General features: G+C 37.5%; 1 long non-coding RNA gene across 3 annotated transcripts in view; it reads right to left on the bottom strand.

The window, feature by feature from the left end:
• Positions 1 to 5,370: 5,370 nt before the first annotated feature.
• The window catches only part of LOC102152219, a 35,098-nt gene continuing 15,145 nt past the window's right edge, over positions 5,371 to 25,323 (bottom strand). Inside the window, exons 2-3 of one of the 3 annotated variants that reach the window (XR_005366756.1) lie at positions 23,671 to 23,802; positions 5,371 to 5,457 (exon numbers count right to left, since the gene is read on the bottom strand). This is a non-coding gene — a long non-coding RNA (uncharacterized LOC102152219). Of the gene's footprint in view, positions 5,458 to 17,806; positions 18,031 to 23,670; positions 23,803 to 25,323 lie in introns of those variants that run through there. The other 2 variants (XR_005366757.1, XR_005366755.1) reach the window with 2 other exon arrangements.

The following is a 25,323-nucleotide window of genomic DNA, read 5'->3' as shown; positions in this document are numbered from 1 at the left end:
ACTGAGCAGACTTGCCTTTAGCAAATAATCTATCTCTCTTGTAAGGTGGTCTTTCATGAAAGTGTTCAGTTTAAGCTTTAAGTAATGTTTCTGGACAAAAGAACAATTAGTCAAATGGGCATTTCACCTATGGGCTCTTGCCTTCCAGTTTGTTTAAAGGCCTCAGTTATGACTAGAGCTGCTCCTAATTAAGTTAAATCAATGTCTGTTGCTCTACTAATACAGCCCAAGCTCTGAGCCATGGTAATTATTAAATCTTACAGCCAGAGTGGTCCATGGAGATGATATGATTGTTTGAAACCACACCATTGCTTCATGGTAGAGGTGAGCCTAAACTTGACATGTGTTACCTCCTAATCCAGAGTCTTCCCAACATCAAGCCCTACAGAGAAACCACAATGAATTGAGACACCATTCTCAAGGATCTGCAAATAGAATATGAGAAGAAGAAGACCCAAGATATCACAATAACTCAAGAGCAATGAAGCTATCACAGAGGTGACATTGTATAATGATGAGAAACATGGGACTGGGATTTCAGCAGCCCAGATCTTAAACAAATTCCACCATTTGTTAGCTGTGATCTCCAGCAAGACACTTTTTAATTCTAAGCCTCATTTTTTCCCCATAAAATTAACAAGTAGAATTGTTGTGAGGATGAAATATGATAATCTACAAGTTTAAATCTTAGCACAGGGGTGCCTGGGTGGTTCAGTTGGTTAGGCACCCAACTCCTGATTTTGGCTCAGATCATGATCTCAGAATTGTGAGATCAAGCCCTATGGCAGGCTCCATGCTCAGTGGGGAGTCTGCTTGAAATTCTCTCTCCCTCTGCTCCTCTACTCCATGTTCTCTCCCCCTCTTTCTCTAAAAATAATAAATAAATAAATAAATAAATAAATAAATAAATAAATAAATCTTTAAAAAAATTCTTAGCATGGTGGCTGGTACATGGAAAGAATTCAAGATTAATTATTACTGAAGAGGGGGAAATTATGGGAGTGTCATGGGTGGAAAAAGACTGCCAAGTTAGTACAACTGGGGAAGACTATGAGTAGACAGCATTTGTGAAGTAGGAAGGACAACCATGGGCCTCAGAAGGGAAAAAGAGGGAGACAGTAGCATATTTAGTAGGAGTGAAGTATGTAAAAATGAGAAAGCAACAAGGAGGAAAAATGAAGCTCAGAGACAGGGCATGCTGAACCTTCATTTGAGCTGAATTCAGATTTAAGAAATAATGATAGTTATGAATAGTAACCATGGACTCAAAGGACAAGGATGACAAAGACATGAGAGACCACAGTGATGAGTAGGTGAGTTAGAAACTTCTCATTTGGAGTCTTGAGTCCCAGAGTAGGGGTGTCAAATATTGGCAGGGGGGGTCACTGAAAACTTAGAACAGTGGAGGTATACCATAATTGGACCTGGACTTCTGGAGAATGATTTTTGAAATGGCGGAAAAGATGTACTGCAAAAGAAAAAAGTAGTTTGCAGCCAGATCAGAGGAAAGCCCACAATAAAAGTTCAAGTGATGGAGACAGTGGTCTTAATAGATGATGGCTATGGTAACAAAACGGGAGATACAATGGGGAGAGACAAGAAATGTAATAGATTAGCCTCCCAAGGGCTTCCATAACAAATACCACAAACTGGGTAGCTTAAAAGAACAGAAATATATTCTCTCCTATTCTGAGGGTAGAAATCCCAAGTCAAGGTGTCCGTAGGTTTGTGCTTCCTCTGAAGATTCTAGAGAAGTATCCTTCCTTGATGCTTTCTTAGTTTCTAGTTGTTGTCAGCAGTCCTTGGTGTTCTGTAGCTTATATCTTGCATCACTGCTAATTCCTGCCTCTGTCTTCATGTAGTCTTCTTCCCTATATTTCTGTGTCTCTGTGTCCAAATCTCCATCTTCCTTCTCTCATTAAGATAATTGAATTTAGATCTCACCCTACTGCAGCATGAACTCATCTTAGTTAATTGCATCAACAACAATACCTCCAAGTAAGGCCACTGGCACAGGTACTGTGGTTAGAAATTGAATAATTCAACCTACTATACATGGTATATCCACTTGAAATATAAGATATGGGAAGCCAGCCTGCTTAAATGATTTTTGCAGTCAAAGAAATAAAAGAAGCATCTATTCTTCTCGTCACTGGATTGGAGTAGTTGAGCTCATTGAACAGGCCAGATAAGAGCAGGCTTCTGAAAGCTGTCCTTCACCGAGGTCAAGCTAATGTGAACTTTCTTACTCTGACAGCCTCTCTGGCTCTCAGCTATGGGAGAGAAGCTCTCCTCAGGAAGAGGTTTAATGCCTGAGGAAAAAAGATCATGTAGATCCAAATTGAATACCATGCTTGCTCCTTTATATACCTATCTGAGCCTTAGTGTCCTAACCTGTAAAATGGACGTATTGAGTTGATATAACAAATAAATGCTCTTATCTCATTCTTAAATTCTTAAGCATAAATACTATGACTTGATGCCATTATGATTATTATTCCTTTGTTTATTAGTAGCCATCTTTGGATGATTAGTATTTTCATCAGACTGCCTCTCAGCCTATAAGGTGACTTAACTTTGCACTTCTGCACTGATCTTTGTGGGAAACTCTCACACATTTATCACTGGCATGCCAATTTTGAACAATTGCCTTAAGGCAATTGCCAAAGGTAAATAGAGGAAACACAGGTCCCTTAACCTCTTGGTCATTTTATGCCTCCAACACAGTCTATATTTCCTTTTTACATTTTCTCTGGGAAATTTTTTATAAGTTAAACATCTAAACCACTGAACATATCTTTTAAATTCATAGATCAAACCCCGTTATGACAAACTACAGGGGACATTAGAAGCACATTTATTGTACTGAAATTTTGTTGTACTAAATATTGTTTGAAACCTTAGCTGTGGCTGAGAAATATTTTCCTGAATAGATTTTTATAAAAAGTTACTAAAAAAAACCCAAAAACAGTTACTATAATGGAGGATTGTTCCATAAACGCTAATGAAAAGATTTCATTGCTCCCTCCTCCCACTTGGTATATTTCTTAATGTAATTCATAAGCATTTACTTTTAAATGCCATCCAAAAACAATGTCCTTGATACTATGAAGAGCTTCAGGTAGCTCAGTAGGTTGGTTGGTAGTTCTTAAGCACAGGGGATGCTTATCATTCTTTCTTTACCCCCAGGTCCCTACCTAATACTTGGAGGGTAACCAAAAAAGTATTTGATAAATGAATGAATAACTAAATGACTAAATGCTGAAGTCATTAGCATCAAATTAGAAGAACTCTCATGAGGCTGCACCCAATATCAGTTTATTTATAAACATTTACCAAAAATATTTTACACATACTTAGTATCAAAGGAAAATTGGGGTCTCGCAAGAACAGAATGAGCTCAGAAGAATCATCTGAGTACCACCTGCAGGCCAATCAAGATATTGTTTCTAATTGGTATTCCTACAAGTGGTTAATTTTTCCCCTATGCCTGAGTTGAAAGCACTCAGGTGCAAAATTTGTTCCTCTCTTTGAGACTATCTTAATAATCACTCCCTGTCTGAATCTTGGAACCAGAATCCCCCAATGATGGGTACAAATGAGGGAAAAATATTGTCAGCTCACATGGGCACTGGCTTGTGGCAATGAAGATTTATTTGATCCAGCCAGCCAAGTGATCACCAGAAGCAAGCAATCAAGAGAATGATATTCTAGGATGGGTTCCGCTAGTACCTCTTTTGTTCAACTGTATGTCTCTACCCCATCCACTGAGTCCAGGGAACAGTGCATTTATTAACTCAAATCTTGTTTGGAGATATTGACCCTAAAAATATTGAGACTTTGGAGCTTAATTTTTGTTCTAAATGACTTTAAACTTCTGTTTGTTGCTCAGTCGATGTCATTGGGATTTATTTGGCTGCTGGCTCTGAGCTGCTATTTGAAAAGAGCAGCACCATATGCAGCACATGCATATTCAATGGTGCAGTTCTTTTTCTGGGGGGCGGGGGGAGTGCCAGGACTCATAGCTCACAATATGAATTTGCATCCCACTTTGCATAAATTTGCATGTAGACTTCATAAGCCTCTAATTTCAAGTATGTAAAATGAAACAAATCAATGCAATCTACTGCAATTGTTTTCTAGGGCATTAATCACATGAAATGCATACCAGCTTTCCTTAACCAATTAATTTAATCATACCCAAGGTTAGAAGAGACAGGGAAGTGGTGAATAATAGTTGCTAATTGCCTGGCCTAAGGCTGGAAGGATATATACCAACTAAACATTGCCCCAGTATGTCTTCTTTTTAACCCCTATGTCTCCTGTGGAGATTACGTTAGGTTTGCCTAGTATCTCATTTTTCTCTTCCTTCAGTGAGTGGCCATAAGACTTACTCTGACCAATTAAATGTGGGCAGAAGTGATGCATGTCCCCTCAAAGCAGCAGCTGGTTCAGTATCTCTCATTTTCTCTGCCATGATATAGCAATGTACCATCTAGACTCTGCTCTACTTGCTTGAATCCCAGGGTATTATAAGCTGCTGATATTTTCAGGTCATTTGTTGCTGCAGCATATTCTAATCTATTCTGACTGATGGTTTATTTCCAGAATTATTATGATAAATTCTAATTTGGCTTCAGGAATTTGTGTCAATTCTGTATACATAAGAACATGTATAGAGCACTGGAGAGGAGACAAAAAATTAAATGATATGGGGTGCCTGGGTGGCTCAGTGGTTGAGCATCTGTCTTGGCTCAGGTCATAATCTCAGGGTCCTGGGATAGAGTCCTGCATCAGGCTCCCTGTGGGAATTCTGCTTCTCCCTCTGCCTGTGTCTCTGCCTCTCTCTGTGTGTCTCTCATGAATAAATAAATAAATCTTTTTTAAAAATTAAATGATACGGTCCATGTGGTTAATAAACAAATGAAGCTACTGGAGAAATAATCCATACATTCAATATCAACCAAATGTCACCACAATGAAGAATAAAAGGGATATAGTACATCCTCCCTATTTAAGTGGGATGAGATAGACTGTTTACATTTCTTAAGATTGGAAAATCCGTAAAATTTGGTCTGTATTTGAAAGACATGCCAACTTTCTCTTTGGAGTTCTTCATGTTGCATTATGAGAAAAGACTCAATTAAATGCAAATTTTTAAACACCTTTCTTTAGTACCTTTAGATCTATTAATTTAAGAGTGGAAGAATTTGAAACCACGGGAGGGTAAACAGTGAATTTCCAAACAATGAAATTTTAAATCCCGAATCTGAGAAACCAGATCTTTCTGTTTTTCCAAAGTGCAAAAATTTATGTGGTAGAAACTGAAAATAAAATAGCAATAAAGATTATAGAAATATAGGGTACAACTTGCCTTCCAGCCAATCAAATTTAGTGGCTTTGCTTCTGCTTCCCCAGAATGCTGTCCTACAAACTCCAGGGTTAAGCAGCCCAACGCTGACCAAGGATGCAAAACATAAAGGGAAGAAGAAACACGCAATACTGAAGATTATTTTCATTCTCATAAGGAAATGGTTTGAAAAAAAGTATATATATATGAAGCTCCTAACAGAGACGAAGGAATCATAAATCACAAACATTTGGGTTCTTATTCTTTCCCCAGGCACACATAGCTAAGTAATGGTTGTGCCTTTTTGCAAACTCTTCTGCTAAGTACATTATTATTTATGCTTTCTGGATTACATTGTAATCACCTTTGAATTGAATCTACCTCCTTCTCAGTATAATCTCTACATAATTACCAGTTTAAAGGTTGCCTAAGAACTTTAATGGACCTGTAGAAGAATGAATTTTCCTTAGAGAAAGAAAAAAATGTGTACACAAATTTGACACTATATAAAACAAACCCCAAGGAAAAACATAGACATTTAAAGTGCCAAAACAAAAACATAGAGAGATGGCAGTCTATCAAAGGATCGGAGTGTTATTTTACTTCCCCCTTCCCCCAGTTGTTCAGTTTACTTGCAACTCTGATGCTTTTTGGACAAAGAGATCTTCCAGCAGAGTGAGACCCTCCTGGTGGTTTTTATATTACAAATGTCACAAGAATGGCTTTTCTTAACTAAATCAATTTCTTGCCCATAGCCAGAAACAGTATGATTAGACAACTGGTTTTGAAAATAATTTTCTGAGCTCTTTCCCATCTCAAACATTTCAGAGTCAGAAGTGGAGTTGAACTTTTAAAACTGGCTTGCTTCCTAGAGTAATAAATATCTGTTAGCTTTTGAGTGAAAACTGATCTTCGAGTTTGAAGTGTTTAAATCAGAGAAGGGGTGAAGTAGGGACATCATATAGAATGGTGTTTCCAAATGAGTGTTTCCTTAAAAATAATCACAGGTCTTGTGATAAGATTACGTTCTCCAGCAATGAAGTGGACTCTACCTCCATAGGGATAGGGACTGAGACGTCCCAACAATTTTGTACTTCTAAAGCTTTCCTTTGAAGAGAAAGAGACTTTCTTATAACTGCCCCTTAAATGTGTCAATTGTCTGAACCTTGGCCATGCAATGGTATCAACTGGGAACCTATGCTCTTGCCTTTTGTAGGAGGGGCAGAGGAGTTTGTGGGTTAAGTTCAGATTTGTGATTACATACAGTCTCCAATCTCATCCTCTCTCAGGAGTTTTTTGTTTTTACAGATTTTATCTATTCATGAGAGACAGAGAGAGAGAGAGAGACAGAGACAGAGACAGAGACACAGGCAGAGGGAGAAGCAGGCTCCATGCAGGGACTCAATCCTGGGTCTCCAGGATCAGGTCCTGGGCTGAAGGTGGGGCTAAACCGCCGAGCCACCTGGGCTGCTCCAGTCTCAAGATTTTCTTTAGCTGTGTATTTCTACTTGAGATTCTGGTATTCTGACCAGAGCACAACTTTACTCAGATTCAGAGAAAAAAAGTTAGGCAGAAATGTTGAAACTGAGAACGAATGCTAAATTACTCAAGTCTCACAGCCCCTTGAATCCATGTAGTCTTACTCATTCCTCCTTCTAGTCAAATGTATGGAAATTTCCCCACTATTCTTTATGTCTTTGAAGACTTTCCTGCAGTCAAATTGGTGGTAATTTTCCACTGGGCTGAAAGGAAGCTTCAGATGTGACCTATGGTCTCAATGTCACCATAATTTATCCATCCCTAATATGCCCATTCTTTGGAACGCCAACTTTTATTGCTATAATAATTCTCACATTATTTATAAATAATATAGTGCCATAAATACCGACCTTCAGGGCCAGCATAAGATCTTTTTAATCAGGCTTTTGCCTGGTTGAGGTAATACTCCAACTCTTCATAACATTTTATTGCAGATAGCTATGTTAAATTTCCTTAAAATATCTGGAACATTTAGGGACATAGGTATTGTGCAGCCATAGAGTGACATTGTATGGCTTAGAAACAAGCACAGTGGAACCTCATTGTGACCCCAATGTTATATGACAAGGAAAACACCTGTCAGAGAGATTTTATACTAAGGAAAGAGAGTAGGGTCCTATATCAACAGGAGGTTTTATTTCCAGGAAGGCACTGATTTGACTCTCCACAGGAGCAAAACCCATGCCACTTTTAAAGAGGTACTACTTTACCTTATTTCCCCCTGTGAAACAGACAAAGTTATTTCCCCATTTACAAAAGAAAACAAGCAAACAAATGAACTTAGGATTTAAAAATATGGCTAATTCTGATACTAGGACAAAACTAAAAAATGCAATAATGATGGTTGCAGGGACACTCTCTGTTCATGAGGCTCTGGAAGAGAATTGTGCTCAGTTGGAGCAACATCAGGAAACAGAACTATACACAGATGGTTGAGATGAAGACGTTTTAATGAAGGTACTATTCACATTAAGAGTGAGCAGGTTAAGCCAACCAGTGAAGGAGGTTGAGACATCCCAAGGTCAGCAAGAGTGGAAAGTTATTACTGCTCCTACATATGAAGGGGCAAAATAAGGAAACAGTGTTTTTGAAGTCTAGTGAGACTAGGCCTATTTCAGAGAGGCCCATATCTAGAGTAATGAAAGGGTATAGACACCACAAGAACAATAGCATGGAATAAGAAGCAGCAAGAAAGAAATGTCCCAGTGTCTCAGTTCTTCGAATCTAAGATCTCCTGCTAGCACCTTTCAGTGGCTAAACCCAATGAGAAAAGAATTCAAGGGGGCCTGGATGATGTGTTCCATAGGTTCAGTCTACCCAGGCCGGGGTAGAACATGAATGAGGGGCAAGTGGGAAGGTGAAAAAGAGAAAGAGCCAGTGTGCTGAGACAGCCTGTTGTACACCAAATGTTCTTTCTCCTGTCTTCATTAGGGTTCTGTTTTGGTTTTAGGCAACACCAAAGCCTAACCAGAAAAATGCAGTGGAAATATGAGACCCCATGCTTGTCAAGGGACTGAATATTCGCCATACCTCCAAGTGCACGTAGTCTTAACTCATCTAGCTTTGCTTAAAATAAAATCATAGAAATTTTTCTTTTTCTAAGTCACCTATTCATGTTCTTTCCTCATCCCAGTATTCTGTTTCTCTCCTCCTATACTTGATTATCCAAATTTATATTCTGCCTCTTTATATACACCAACATAAGATGACATTATAAGAGTGTTATCTTTATCAGATTTATTTATAACAGGCACCAACATTTGAAACTAATGGCAAGAGATATCAAAAGAACAATCTAGTTTCACAGTGAATGGCAGACTACCATATTTTGGGGAATAGCATGGTGTGGTTAGGCTATGTAGGTCTGTCATAGTAATACCACAAAGGCCTTCTCTTTAAACATTCTGTCTCTGTCAAACATGACATGTTCATGAGAGGGAAGATGAAAGCAAGAATTTGAGTCAATGAGCAATTTGGAGAACAAGAAGATGACTTTGAAGTGGAGAGGCTACTGATGGCAGATGGGAAACTTCCAAGTAAGAGGAAAATGGGATGAACAGAGGAGGACCCATAGTTCTAGAGCACTTGCCTGCTCCCAGGTATCAAGGAACTTCTCAGAAAGCTAGTTGTGGTGCCCTGAAAGGAAAAGATACTTTTCACCTTGAGGATGGTACAGGAAGGAAACCCACTCTTTATGGGGTTTACAATAGTTTAGGCCTCAGGTAATACCTGGCTTTCATCTTTCAAAGCTGTGAAACCTTGTATAAGTCATTTTACTCTTCTGCATCCAAAAAAAAAAAAAAAAAAAAAAAAAAGGAAAATACCTAGCGTTTAAAGGTTGTGAGAAGTAAATATGATAGCATGCATAAATCATTAGACATATAGTAGGTATCTAAAGGATATTACATTTTGCTCTTCTTTTTAAAGTTTAAAACAATCCTTCTTTCTCTACCACATAAATCTGATATACTCAAATAGAGACCAACCATGTTTTCTCTTTAGTCAGAGAGGAAATTAATTTAGAGTCTCCATTCCTCATGTTTATGTTTGCCATTTCAAGGTTCCCTTTTGCTGTTAACCCAACACATGTCATAAAAATAGTTAAAAGAGAAAACATATGATCACTTAAAAAGAAAAAAAGAATAAAGCTCACAATATATACCAGTGAAAGGAAACCTGCTAATGGACTTAGTTTCTTAGTACAGACAGAAAAGAAGGATCTAGAAAAAAGGGAGGTGGCAAAGAGAAGCAGAGATTTTTACAAATCTTGTAAGCATGTCATTTTATAAGTCAAAGTGAGGACAAGAATAAGCGCTATTATGGCAATTTTCAGTCTGTTTGCTATTTTGATTGCTGTGAATATGCTGGGGAATGGCATCCACTTTCTGAAATGGCATGTATTTATGTACTGATAAATAAAGCAGCAGGCAAATCTGGGAGCCTCAAAACCAACAGGGTATTTCTCTCCAGAGTGAGGTCTGTGAAACAGTTATAGCAGATTTGAGGCCTTGTGCTAGCATCTTCCTAATGAGGGCAGGGTGTAACTATTATCAGGTTACATCAACTCTGTTTCCGTTTCTATGGCTGCTGTAACAAAGTGCCAAAACTAAATACTTGCTAGTAATTACCACTCAGTGGCTTAAAACAATACATATTTATTATCTCACATTCTGGAGGTCAGAAGTCCAAAATGGGTTAATAGGACTTTGTTTATCCTGGAGACTCTAGGGGAGACTCTATTTTCTTGCTTTTTCCAGCTTCTCAAGGCTGCCTCCATTCCTCAGCTCATGGCCCCCTCTGCTTCTGTCATCTGTGAATTTTTCTTACTCTGATCCCCTGCCTCCCTCTTATAAAGACCTCTGTGATTACATTAAGCCCACTGGATAATCCTAGGTAATCTCTCCATCTCAATACCCTTAATTTAGTTATCAGTGTAAAGTCCCTTTTGCCATGTAAGGCAATTTATTAACATGTTTTGGGCATTAAGATAATACACATCTTTGGGGGGTCATTATTCAGCCTCCCACAAGCTGTTTTTCCAAAGGCTCATTTATCAACAAATGCTACTGGTATGATGGAGCAGTGAGAAGTGTGGCACTGTGGTCAGACTTCCTTGGCAAAAATCCTGCCTCCCCCATCAACAACTGGATGCCCTTGAATAAATTATCCAGTCTTTCTGAGGATAATTATAGTAATTACTTCTTAGATTGCTATAAGTATTAAAAGAAAAGAGGGGAAAAAAGGAAAAGAGGGCTTGCACAATGCCTGGGTCTTAATGCCCAGTTAGTGCCCTTAATATTATTGTTGCTGTTATTATTATTATTATTAAACAATGAAGAAACAAAAATATGTATGCTAGTGGAGCTGAGATCAGGGAGAAATTGTTTACTTATTTGTTTCTTTATTGCAGACCTACCTTTGGGACCCACTGAAAGTTTGTCAGGACTTAGAAGTTCAGATGCTAATTTTGCAAGCCACAAAATAATCCTGTTTTCATGAAACTTCTATTGAAGATTTTATTCATCTACCCATTCAATATCTCTTTACCAAGGCAACAAATATTCCAAGCCTTTGATGTAACTTTGTTTTCATATAAAAGCCATTCATTCATTAATAACTTTATTGATTCTGAAGAGTTTTCGGAGAAAAACAAACCAACAAAACAACCCTTATATTTACCTCCACACAGAAGTATGGATATCCATATATTTATCCACTCAGCACAAAGTACTTCTTCTGCTCCAGTTCTGGCAATAGACAAATTCAATGATGGAGGAAGCATGGAGAGTCATAAGAGTCCATAATTTTGCCAAAGAAACACATATACACACATGCACAATGGACTGCAAGACTTGACAATAGATTTCTTTTCAAAGAGTCTCTGCCCTTCTATTAACCATAGGCTGTGCATGGAACTCTAGGACTCTGAGGTGAAACCAAAAGCATTCCACCTTTCTTTTGTGACCCTTCAGATGCCTGAAGTGGACTGCAGGGAGCCTTCTTACTTGTCCAGAGCACTTCCTAGCAAAGCCTCCAGAGTTTCTACTGAAATGTGGAGATTGCACTTTTCCTCTGGTTGAGGATCTTTGGTGCTGGAACAATTCTGAGGGCATAGGTGTGACAGCATGCAAAACCGTGTGAGGCAGTTGGAGATCATTAATAACCCTGTGACAGCTCTATCAAAAGAGCAGGTAATCAGATCACTTTTACCTGGGTCCCTTGAAACTCCACTTACTTGGCTCTTCACTCTGTCATCAAGGTTGACAAAACCATAGCTGTGGGCTCTGAGGAAGTTACTGCCCCTCTCCTGCTGGATTCCTTTGCTCTAGACGCCCAAACCAGCAGATGAGCTTGCTTAAGATCAGTTTTGTGGAAAATTAGGGCTGGAAGGGACTTAGCAATCAACACAATCCACAATCCTTGTCTACAGATGAAATTTACAGAAAGGAAACAGTCCATGATAGACCAAAGTGACACAGCCAGTATATGATAAGAATCCTACTCAGATTTATGAGTTTGCTGATTTTCAATTCAGTCTCTTTCTCTTACCTATGGCACGCATCAACAGAGAACTGGAAGTACTAGAGTGATTTCAATACAATGATTTTTTAATGGTCTGCCATTTTTGATTATTCACATCAATATTTTCATGGATGAAGATAATAGAAAGTCAAATAAGCACCTTTGAAGGGTAAGGAAATACTCCTTAGAAATAACAAAATGACTTCCCTTATCTCTCACATGTAGATTTCTGAATGCCTTCTGGACTGAGAGAATCTCCTGATGGTAACTGGCTTAGAGCAGTGGTTCTTGGGCTGTAGTTTCCAAACCAGCAGCAGCAGTAACCACCTGGGAACTTGTTAGAAGTGTCAATTCTTAGGCCCATCCAGATCTTTCAAATCAGAAACTGTTATGTGGCCCACAATCTATGTTTCAACCAGCACCTCTGTGATTATGCTGCAGGCCAAAGCTTGAGAACCACTAGCCTAGAGAAATCAGTATAGACCTATATTTTGCCTTGGATATAGACATTATTTAGTTGCAATGTAACAAAGTGGAGAAAATGTTTATTCCTCTAAAGTGTGTAAGGCTTGTAAAATAGCTTTCTCAAGGAAAAATTTATTCACAGGCAAAGTCTGATGTATATGTGTGAAATGTATGTGTATTAAACGCAGTGTTTAGCAAAAGCCTGACTAGATTTCTTTCCTATGACAAGACAGGTTTGCTGAGCTAACAGTGTTGGCAAGTACACTGTGTGGTTTGGAACTTAAGGGAAAAAATTGGTTTATTAATTTTGAAGCTAATTAAGGTACAAAAATATAGTATCCCAAAGTGTATAAGACACAGGAATAAAGCAGTCCATAAACACCAGATTGGGGACAAAAGCTGTAAGAATACCAGATATCACATTTTCACACCACCCCCTCTCACTATCAAATCCCCAGCAGGGTACTACAGAAAAATTGCCTGTCAACAGACTGAAATGAATAGTATGTGATCCCTGGTATAATTCCCTTGGAATTCAATTTACACTAAATGCAGAAAGAGCCAAGGAAGGGGGTGGAATGGGAACAAAGAATCATCATGAACATTAGAAAAATTAAATTCTGTGGCTTCCAAGAAGGAATCATTCATGGTCCAGTCTTTCATGGCAGAAGTGCCTCTGGTGACAATTCCTAATGTGCAATTCTAGCAACTTCTCAGAAATGGAGATACCAAGCTGCTGTTCCATTCCCACTGAAGGCTCAGGCTTAGATTAAGGACAAATCACCAGGCTTTCTCTGCCTCAACCAATACTGTCTGTTTCACCATTTACCTCCAAAGTGATCCTTGTGAAGTGATATGAAAGCCTCACTGCAAATTAAAATATGTTTATTTCTCTAACTGTTGGTGTTCTGTCCAACAGCCATGTCCCTTCATTTCTTGCTAAGAAAATCTGATTTTTCTCATATTATAAGAAAAAATTGAAAGACTTTTAATGGACCAAAAGACTATAAAATGTCTTCAAATTAAATATATATATTGTTTGAAGCTCACTCTCCCGAGTCATCTGATTTTATGTTATTTGTGACTTTCATTGTCTTTGAGCTATTTTACAAGCCTATAGAGAGAGAAGTTAACTTGTAGAAAACTCATGGTAAGACAAATATTTCTTTTCTATAGAAAATAAGTTCTGTTCCATGGAGGTTCAATTGACTTTTCTCCCCTACAATGGAAGAAGCTAGTTTTGCATCAATTAAATAAATTCACTTCAGCAATCATGATGGTCTTATATATTTGTTTGGTCTTTGGAATCTCTTTAGAACTAGTTGTAATTTCTCTCATTTCCTTCTTAATTCATCTGTTAAATGAAATCTTTGACACCTATCCATTTTATATTTTTGTAAGAATCATGAGTAAAGGTTTAAAAACAACTATCTTGTAACAATATATTATGCAACAGTATACCCAAGGAATATGGCCCCTTTCTATTTATGGAAAATGAATGATGAGAAATCTAATCTCACCATGATAACAAGAACCTTATTCCCTCCTTGCCTCTGATTGGTTTGGAAGTAATTTTTCTAGTCAATGAGAAATAAAGGAGAAGGTTCTGAGAGAATTTGACATATCTGATAAGTAAACAAAAGGGAGTAAGGGACCACAAGTGGGAATAGGAAGTACCCTTTCTCTCTTGCCTTGAGATGTTGTCTTGTGAGTACAGGATGTTTGGAAATGAAAGCTGTCATCTTGCAATAATAGCAAAAGAAAACCAAAGAGAATTTCAGAGTGCCATATCTGAGAACTGACATTTATTGAACCTCTCAATCAATCAATCAATCAATCAACTCAGGAATTATTTCCTCCAGAGTTATTACATAAACTAATAATTCCTCAGTGTTTGAGCCATTTCAGTTAGTTATTTAGTTGCATGTATCTATAGGCATCCTAATAAATACATTCACAGATCCAGAAAGAAAAAGTACCCAGGATATCTGACACAGAGTGAGAGGTTGTATAATAAGTCATGTATTCAGTGGTAGCAGGCCTAGGCAGACAAAGGTCGTTGTGGTGAACGGACAAGGGAGAGTATTGAGAAACAATCTAGTAAGGTGGGATGTGATAGGATTAATGGTAGAAGAATTATCTGGAGTAGCAATTAACAAAGAAATGTTTATTTGTCCATTGTTGTAACTAAACTTCTAGTCCTTCTAGTATCAATTCCCTACCTCAAATCATATTACAGCAAAGCTAGACTAAAATCTAGATCTCCTATTTCCTGTTAGACATTTTCCTCAACTATAAAAAGTAATTACATATTCCACTTTGGCAGTGATCCATGCCTAATCATCATCTTTATCATTACTATTTATTGAAAGTTTACTACATTAGTAAATTTGATCAAAATAGTAAGTACATTATATTATTTAATTTATGTGACAACACCATGATTGAATGTGGTAGATTGTTGCAGTCCCAATGGATTTTTTAATCCCCGTATCCATGGCCTTGGATAGTCAATTCTCATACTAAGTTTGAGCTTGGCCAATGGAACATCATGACTTGCATTAGCCAGTGAGATTATAACATAACACAAAAAGAGGCTTGTAAAACGCTTCAGCATTGGAGCTTGCCCTATCTTTATACACTTGGGAATCTTGAGATTGTCACTATATGAATAAGCCCAAACTAGCCTACTAGCTACATTAGTACATTCAGCCTCATTACCTTGACTGACTGCCAGAACAAATTACCAGACAAGTGGCTATTGCAGACCAACTAGCCCTTGGCCCACCCTATAGCTAAATATAGCAATATGCATGAGTTCAGGTGAGGCCAGCAAGAAAACTGTTTAACTGAGCACAATCAAAATTGTCAACTCTCAAAAATAAATCACTTTTAAGCCATTAAATAATGGGCAAAAAACCTAACTGATACACTAGAGTATATAATATCAATGTCTCAATTTTACAGACAAGGAAAACCAAGACTCAAAAATCACCCAGGACCACATAGCTAGCAAGGGCTACATCTAGGATTTAAATCCAAGTCTATCTGAATTAAAAGCCCATGTCTTTGACAGCCAACTCCAAATAATATATTATGACTAAGCCAATAAATGCAAGGGACCTGCAATGTACCCCTAAAAGCTTCCTACATTGTAATCTCTCAACCTTGAATCTATCTCTTTAATCTACCAGTAAATGTGTATATCACTAGTCTATACCACTTCTTAAAGAAAAAACTCTGTGAATTAATGATCCACTGTGAAATGCTGCATTTCCATTGTTTTTCCTTTTTGTCCTGAATTCATATTTTTCAGACTTGTAGAGTTGGCCAATTTCTAGCAAACTAGGATTCTGTGAAAAATTCCATATTCTCTGTGACCTTGTGATTTCCATATACCTGGACATTTGCCTAGAATGTTTCCCCCACCTGGAATATCACTTTCATATCCCCCACTGCCCACTATTCTCACATAAAAAGACTTATTCTGATTCACTTCCAATCCCAAACTTCCCAAGCAGAGTGATTTCCTTTCCTCTGTGTTTTATGGTATTTTTATATACCTCTATCATTATGCTTACAACACTCTCATAATTGTCTCCTCCACTAGACACATTGCTTATTGAATCCTCAACATCTAGTATAGTATCTGGTATATAGCAGGTGCTAAATAAATTTTGCTAAATGAATGAATGAAATAATCAATCCATTATTCAAAAATAAAAATGTTCTCAACCCACTTCTTTAGTTTTATCTCAAAGAATGTCTTATCTCCCAACCTCAATTCAACCAAACTGAATTACTTCTCCATTCAGACTATCCCACCTGTGGAAGAGATCAGCTAGTTATTTATTCATCAAATTCATTTTCTTTTTGCTATTCTCACTGGACTTACATTTCCCAGTATACCTTGTAGTTAAGTGTGGGCACATGACTAAGTTATACTTATTGGAATATAAGTAGAATCAATGTACCACTTTTAGAGACAGCCCACAAAAATTTTCCAAGTGTTTCCTTCTATTCTCTTTTCTTTTATCGGCTGAATGTAGATGAGTGCAGTGATCTTAGAGATGTGAGAGTGGATAAAAGCCAAAAGATGGAAAGAACTTGGTTGTTAAATCACCACTTATAGATAGTCACCTACTAAACAGGAATGTCCATTTTGGAAGCCAAAATTAAATCCCTATTCTGTGAAACCACTGAGATTGAGGATTTATCAATCATACCAGTAAATTTTGCCTTAACTAATTTACTGATGTAACTTTTCCCTATAGTCCCTCTATATCCTATGCTCTTGTTTTTAATACATCCACATTTGATCATACTTGTCTTTTGAGATAAAACTTTATCTATAATTTCCCTTCCTTTTCCTTCCAATTGACATTGTTCATCCTCTGAAATACTATTGCTTTATCTACATACCTCTTAGACATATGCAGTGTTCTGTTTGCACTATTGATATTTGTTTTTCTAATTTTAAACACACTAAAATGCATATACTCCATGACATGAACTTTGTCTAATTTATCTCCATTCCCCCCATAGCACTCCACATAGAGCCTTACAGATAAAGCAGACAGATAAGATGTTTTATCAAATAAGGATTTGTGCTCACTATGTTCATCATGCTTTCTTCTTCAAGTATATCTAGCTTTATCGTTCTAGGCAAAAACATTGACTTGTTTTTGTTTTAATTTTGGTCTTCCTTCTTTTTCTTACCTTTTCTTCTTCTTAATTATTTTCCCTTGACATTCCCTGAAGTGTTTTCAGTGCCATTTGATCTCTCTTGAGGGCCGATGAGCAGAATAACCCCACATCCAATATTCTCAATGTGGCTCATCAGTTTATTGGGCAACACTAACCACTGGGGGTTTGATGGCTCTTTATGGGAGATAGCACAGTGATTGCATCTTTTTTTCTCCAAACCCAAAATGTCTGTCATTTTGGAAAAAGTTAAATCATCTATTTTTGGTTGATGAAGTATGCATTAAGAGTTTTATAGAATAGAACCACTTCTAAGGGTTGGCTTCATCAACTTCATTTGGGCCACAGAGCCCTAATGGGAGTCATTTGAGGTTGGAAAAGCTAAAGGTAATAGGTTGGGGACTTCCTGAATTACACTGTAGACTGTAACATTTAGAAACAGAACTCAAAGCATTAAATTCTCTAGGAGGAGGAAGATTTAAATTCCTTTAGAGCATTTCATTTTCCCTTTTTGTCATTCTAATCCCTTAAATGGGAATGAATTTATGATAGTCTGTACCCAGTGGAAACCAGGTTTTAGTTTTCAATAATCTATACATCTAAGCCTTGCAAAGGCTTTCTGATTTTAGGTCATGAGCAGGAATAATGAACTCTTTTTTCCCTAAACAATATATAAGACCTATAAAAAAAAAACCCTCCAATTTTGATGTGAAAATAGAGGTTTATTTTTCATTTATGTGCTCTCCTCTCTTCCAAGTTTCCACCAGGCTCTACCGGGGACTGAAACAGAGATGCTATTGAATGGGAAACACAGAAACTAAATGACTGTCAACAGGCCACAGGAAGCAATGGAGTAGTGAAGTCAGATGCAGTAAGAGGTAGGTGGTGAGCAGGCTTGAATGCTAGTAGAGTTCAGTAAGTCTCAAGACAGGCAATTTGAAGTGGAACTGCTTGATAAATGGAAAAGAAATGCAGAATAGTGATTAGGAAATAGTTCCATGATTATGGTAGAAAAGTCCCAAAGTCTTCAGCTGAACCATATGCAACTAAAAAAGGAAAAGAGAAGCTGGAATATTGCTGGAAGAATACATGGTCTATCAAAGTAAAAACAACCTCTGAAGGTGTTTTGTTTTGTTTTGTTTATTTTGTTTTCAAGGAAAACCAAGTTCAAAAATCTTACCCTCTTTTTCTCTTTTTTGCATTGTTTCCCTATGACCCTTGCTTTCTTAACAGCAATCGGTCCAAAGTACTTCTGTGAAGAATACACTATAGTGAAAGCACTGTCATGAGGCTTGATTTTAATTTTATTTAAAAAATAAATAGAGCACCTCTGCTACTTAATCACCGACTCTGTGACCTCTGGCCAATACTCTCACTTCTCTGGACCTCAGCATCCCAAGGGTTATGTTGGTTGGTCACTAGAGTCATTTCTAGTTCTCAAGTTCTTGGATTCTCTGATTCTAGACTTCAAAGTCTTTTTCTACCCTCATTTACATTTTTTAGTGTCTGTTTATCACAGGTACAGCCAAGATGGACTTCTCAGATCTACCAATTCCTAGAATTCACCACCTAATAGAGAAAGCTTGCTTATGAGTCAGGAATCCATTGAGATTGATTGAGTTACTGGCTCTAACTTGGGAAAAGTTGGTATAAATTTTTTAGGTTGTTTCTCTGCCCTTGGGGAGCTGAACCTTCAAAGAATCTCAGGGTTGCCTAGGCACTGGAAATTTAAAAAGGTTAATACTTTTAGGTGAGACTCCGAGCTGATGAATTATTTATTATTTTCAATAGGTATAGCTCAAAATCAGCAAGATATGGTGTTTTACTTGTAAGAAAATAATATTTTTGGTTAGAGTGGCACAGGAGAGGTTGGTTTCACTGGGTGGAATTATCCTAGTCCACTGACCATGGTCCACAGTGAGAGGTGAAACTCTGTAGGCTCAAAAATGTGAGTTGGCAATGTGTCTAAGTCTCTACAGGGATATTAACCAGATTCCCAAAAATCACTACATAAACTTGGATATCAATAATACCAATTTATAGGTGCATATATTCTGGTCATGCAAGAGCATGACTGTGAGTTATTTTCAAGATAAACATTAATAAATAATAGGACTATCATACATTACAATGGCAGAAATCACTCAGAGGCATAGTACACAGCTGACTTATGGGAAATACAGACTTGGAGAGTGAACCTACACCTGCTACTGAGATCATTCTCATTTTAATATAGGACCTGTGTGGATGAAATGAAACTCTCATATGCTGTTAGTAGAAACATAAAATATACCCATTTTGGAAACAGTTTGTCAATTTCTTAAAAAGTTAAACATATATTTACCATGTGATCCAGTCATTCCAATCCCTAAGTATTTACTCAAGATTTATATACTAATGTTTATAGCAACTTCATTTGCAATAGCCAAAACTGGAAGCAATCCAACTTTATCAAGTGTTTGGATAAGAAACTGTGGTATATCCATATGATGAAATACTCAGAAATAAAAAGGAATGAACTGTTAATACACACTACAACATAGATGAATTGCTAAATAATTATGCCGAGTGAAAGGAGCTGAAAAAAAAGGAACACCTATTGCATAATTCAATCCATACAAAATTCTATAAAATGCAAACTAATCTAAAAATGACAAAGAGTAGATCATTTGGTTGCCTGGAGACTTGGGAGATGGGAGCTGTGGGGCATGAGGAGGGTAGAAAGGAACAGCAGGAGGGAAGGATTATAAAAAGACACAAAAAAACTTAGGGGAATAGTACATATGTTCATTATCTCAATTGTGTTGGTGGTTTCACTGTTCATATTAAATGTACATAATTTATTATATGTTGATTATACTTTGGTAAAATGGTAAACACACACATAAAATAAAAGTTAAAGAGTAATCCCCCCCCCCCAAAAAAACAGGATCTCATTTAAATGTTGATACTTTTAATCTCCATTTTAGAGATGAGGACACAGATAGAATTGGGGATTTGGTAATGTCTCAGGATATCCTCTATCAAACTTGATGTACATTCACTGAGACCTGCTCCCTCCTTCCTGGGGATTGTTGACTTTGAGCACTCCTTTTCCTGCACATTTATGGTTAACCAATCTCCTTTGCTTTGATTCATTCATAGTTTAAATGTGTTAATACTATCAATAAAAATAGTCTCTCTATCCTGGAAATCACTCTACATCTTAGAGATGATTTCCTATATCTTTGTCCTTATTCATCAAGTGCCAATTTTCATCATCTAACATTTAAGGTAAATTCATATTTTCATTTTTTGTGTGTGGCAACTCAATGTGTCTTCCATGGACTGCATGTTTTGATCTCACCTAAATCAGTTGCTTATCTAAGGCAGATTAAGTGATGTCAAGCAAACTTTCACACTTGCAGTTCTCTCAGTGAATAAAAATAACATCCCAACAATAAGCATTATGGTGACCACTTTATTCTTTCTTTTTGTAATAAGATCTTGTTACTGAGCTGAGCTTTGCACTCAATAAGAGAAGATTGGCTCTTAAGAATTGAAGTCATCAATAAGTTTGATCTTATGATCTTGGAAACATTGGGGTGACTTACTTTAATTGGGAAAGAGATGCTACTGACATAAATCCAAACAAACTTACTGAGAGACAAATCATTAAAATAACCCAAATGCTTATATCCACAAACAAAAGAATCTGGGGATAAATAATTCTGCACTAAAGGGTAATAAACATTTAAGAGAAGTTACAAAAAAACATAGATGAAAGAAACAGCTTGTCCAAAAAATAGAATTGGCAAGCGAGCTTATTAAAGAAAAAAAAATGGTGAAGAAGTCAACTGCAAAATAGGAACTAAGATTGAAATAAAGATAAAAGTTAAACTGGTCATTTTCTTTTTTTCGTGTCTTTATTAATCTTTCTTGTTTGATATATAAAATCTGTGCTGCAACCGACTTCCAGATTACATTACTGAGAGTAATAAAATGGCATATACCTCTCTGGGCTCATCATATATCACCAAATTCATCAATAAAAGTGACTAGTATAGTAGCAATAATATGGCAGCAGTAAGAAAAAGATATTTATTCAGATGAACAGAAAATGGGACTCTGATACCAATTTTACCACTAGCTTATTGTACTAAAATGTATATATTTCAATAGTATATATGTACACTATATATATGTATATTATATAAGTATTGTTCTTATCCTAACTATATCAGAATCCCTTTCAGATGCTAAAGAGTGACTTTTTCTTCAGACCACTATTAAAAACATATCATCACTATTAATACACATATATTATTACATATCACATATATAATTATGTATAAAATTGAGTCTAAAACTGCCTTAAAGCAGGGTATACCTACTGACTCGGGTTAGGTTTGGAGGAAAGATGTTAAAAAGACAAAACAGCTATCTCGGCTAACTGCTTAGTATAAAGAAGAACTCCATGGACACCCCAATCCTGTGAGACTATTTTACACTTAGGTTGAGACAAAGTCAAAGGAGCTGGATGATTTTGCTTTTTTGAGATTTCAAGGCCACCCATTTCCAGTCTAGGTAGGTGAAGTTAAGTGGATGCCTGTGCTAGCTGAACAGAGTACTCTACTGTGGACAGGGCTGGAAATACAGTGATTTATTCTTCCTCTTCGTTTTCCCCTTTTCTAATTTTCATGAAGACTCTCACCTTCAGTTACCATTAGCTTTGCCACTTCAGCCAGGCAAGAAGCAGCACTATCACTCAGATTAACTCTTTCTGAAATTGTGCCATAGTCCTGGAGACACATGTTGGCCAGAGAAATCTGTGAAGTCCCCTCAGCAAAATAAATACAAACCATCTGAGAATAAGGCATTTGCACATGGGAAACATGCATGTGTGCTCTTCCCTCTCTTGGGGACTCACCTTTTCCTGATCGTTCCCCTAAATTCTGAGAATACCTCAGAGAAGCTACCTGTGTACCTATCATAGCCCTGAATAAATGTAGACTAAAGTAATCTGTTTAGCTCTGGTCTCAACCTGTAATAATTTGAGGAAGCACTCTTTGCGAAATTCTCCTAGTAATATATAGTAACTATAGTCCCTGAGGATCTTGGAGAATCTGAGTGGAAACTGGAAGCATCAAGTTCACTACTGATATCCCTGGAAACACCATGGGGAAGCATTGAACTTGCACTTGGAGGGTCCCAGCTTACAGAAGATGCTGACTGGGTGTGTGTAGGCTATGGGCCTGCCACAAGGCAGCAGGAGCCTCCCCCAGGATCTATTTGTGAGCTGTTCTGTTAACTTGCACTCATTGCTGTACAGCTTCTCGAGGATTCTCAGCACTGCCTAGAACCAAATGGTATTTAAAGTACTCTTGGGATCTTTGGTTGGGCAATGAACCTTATCTTTGATTGCAAAGGATGGATCTTCATCAGCACTGCTGAGCCAATTCTCCTTTCCTGCCTGAGGAGGCAGAGATGAACCTATGGGGTTCAGATTCCACATGTGAGGATGCTACTTCCCCAAAAAGGGCAGATGTGTTGTCATTTTATTGTCATCACAAGAACTGGAGAAAAAGAACATCTTTTTTTTTCCCTTCCAGAAGTGTTTGTTGTAGCAACATATTTGGAAGTTGTCCATGAATCTGCTGACTTCTTCCATCAGAGAGGAAATTCCTGCCCCCTCCAGACTCATCTTCTATCATTTTCACCTAGCCATTCTCATCTAACTACAGCCATGCTGTTAATATCTCCTGTAGATCTCATGCTTTGTTATTCTATATAGCATTTGTCACAGCTTCATAGTATATATATTTTTTTCATTGTATGTATCCTCTAGTTAGAGTGTAAGTTTCATAAGAGCAGGGATTTTATCTGTTTTATTTCTGCTCTATTTCAAGCATCTAGAACAATACCTGGTATATAGTCAGCATCCAAGAAATATTTGTTGAAAGAAACAATGAGTGAATCTCAATTTGAGTTTCCAGTGTGGTGCATTGATCAAAATCAGCAGTTCCTTCAGAATCACTTGGAGGATCTTAGATTCCTGGACTCTGCCCAGATCTACTATTGGAGGAAATCTGCTTCCAGGATTCTACCCCAGATTTTGATTTAGTAAAATCAAAATATCAGAGGGAAAATGTTCAGGAATCTGTATTTTTAGTAAGCCTTCTAGTGTTTCTTATGTGTAGTCAGGCCTAAGAAACTGTGTTCTAGGCCACAGTTTCAGGAATATGAGAGGAAATGTAAAGTCAGCATGTGGATGTTGAGGTCAGCTTGGATTTGATGCCCAGCTTTGCCATTTACTTGCCATGTAGATTGCTAAATCTTTCTGAGCCTCAGCTTCCTTATGCTTAAAATGAGAAAATACCAATATCATAAAATATTGTAAATTCCAGATTTGGGGGCCATGTAAGAGTCAGAAAAAGAGCTTAGCTTTACCATGGGGACATTCCATGGAGGTTGTAGGTGTAGGGTTAGGACTATAGAACATTAGCACCAGCACTACTATAAAATCCTAGAGTATCAGCCCAGGGGTGGAGCACAGATTATCAGAACCCCTCTGTTTATAAAATCCATACCATGGAGGACAGAAGACTTACAGATAGATGGAGTTAGGCCTGAATCAGGCAGGGGCTTAACAGTTGAACCATCTGGATGGCTCTTCTTCATCAACTGCTCAGGCTATGGAATAAGATCCTCCGGCATACTTGCCCAAGGCTGTGTTATTTGAGCTGGAACATAGTGCAGGAAAAGAACATTGTTTCAAACTTAATTCACAATCTCAACATATCTTTCTTCTGAGTTGGAAAGCCTCAGGAAGCATTTCATTTTTTATTACTATTTGATAGAAAGTCTCTATGAAATCTGTTCAGCAGATTATTGGAGGTGTGATCACCCCTGTTTAGCCAGTAATGGCAACAGTATTAAGTGCAACTAATGCATTTGGTATTAGTGAATATAACACCAATGTAATTCCATAGCAATCCTCACATTATTTTCTATTAAAATTCCATTGGATTTCCATATATCGAGCCTTACTTAGTACAGTCTCACAGGTACAGATATTATAGATATATTTATTTCTATGAATACATGGGGTAAAAAAGAGTCTGGCTTGCTTCCTGCTAGTGTGTTTTTTCCCATTATTAATCTTATGTGCTACATATTGCAATTCATATTTGTGCAGTGAGCTGTTTCTGGTTCATTGACTTCCTTAAGGAATTAGGGGTGAGGGGAAGTGCCTTCTAAAAAAGGGTGAGTGAGTATGTCCTGTCACTCACAAAGTAGACTGCAGTGGTGCATCAGTTACTGGTTATTCGTTAGCAAGTGTATTAACCATGCCCTACATGGTTTGCCTTTTATCCCACTGCAGTATAGCTCAACTACACACTGGGCACCTAGATATGTTATCTGAATTTTTTTTAAAACTGTGCCTACATGAGAAATTACTAGAGATCAGAAAAATACATTTCTAGTGACCCAATTTGAAACCAGCAATTAATTAACTATGCATAGAAATGTCACTTAAAGAAAAGTCTTTGTCAATACGCTGAAATTTCTTCTACAGATTTGTGATTAACTGCTAATTATAGACTAATTACCCTCTTTGTTATCATCGAGGATCTTAAGCATTGACGCAGAAACTATAAATGATGCCACGGAGACAAGTGTGGATATAATATGCTTCCATATTGCCTAATGTGCTTGCTTCACCACATAAGCAAAGATAAAAGGAGGAAGACTGCCCCCCCACTACCACCCCACCCCGTTACTCCAGGAGCAAAGCTAGCAGCCTGAGAATCCTGGTGTGAAAATGAAGTGATGGAATTTTCAGCAACCAGGAAAGTGACTCTGGTGGACTTCTGATTTTACTTCAAAGAAAACTTTAAGGTGATTGGTAAGAGGGAGAAAATGGGCTTTGTTTCTAGGTAGCAGCTTTGAGATAAATCCTGGAAGCAACTGGCTTGAAGCAGTATCTGTGTGTGTGTGTGTGTGTGTGTGTGTGTGAGAGAGAGAGAGAGAGAGAGAGAGAGAAGAGAGAGAGACAGAAACAGAGATACAGGGACAGAGAGACAATGCTCTTGTGTGTTTGAGAGCCTGTCTACCAATGAAAGAGAAAGAATACTTTGTTTCTTCAAAAAATGAAATGGAAAAGTTCAATAGAACAGAAGATAATGTTATTGCTACTGAGGGAAGGAGTCAATCCTATTTGGTGGCTGCTTTCTAGTTACTTGCAAGCTACCTTGATAGAT

Source organism: Canis lupus, chromosome 11 (genome assembly GCF_011100685.1).
Source record: "Canis lupus familiaris isolate Mischka breed German Shepherd chromosome 11, alternate assembly UU_Cfam_GSD_1.0, whole genome shotgun sequence".
NCBI lineage: Eukaryota > Metazoa > Chordata > Mammalia > Carnivora > Canidae > Canis > Canis lupus.
This window is presented reverse-complemented; position numbering and strand designations above follow the sequence as displayed.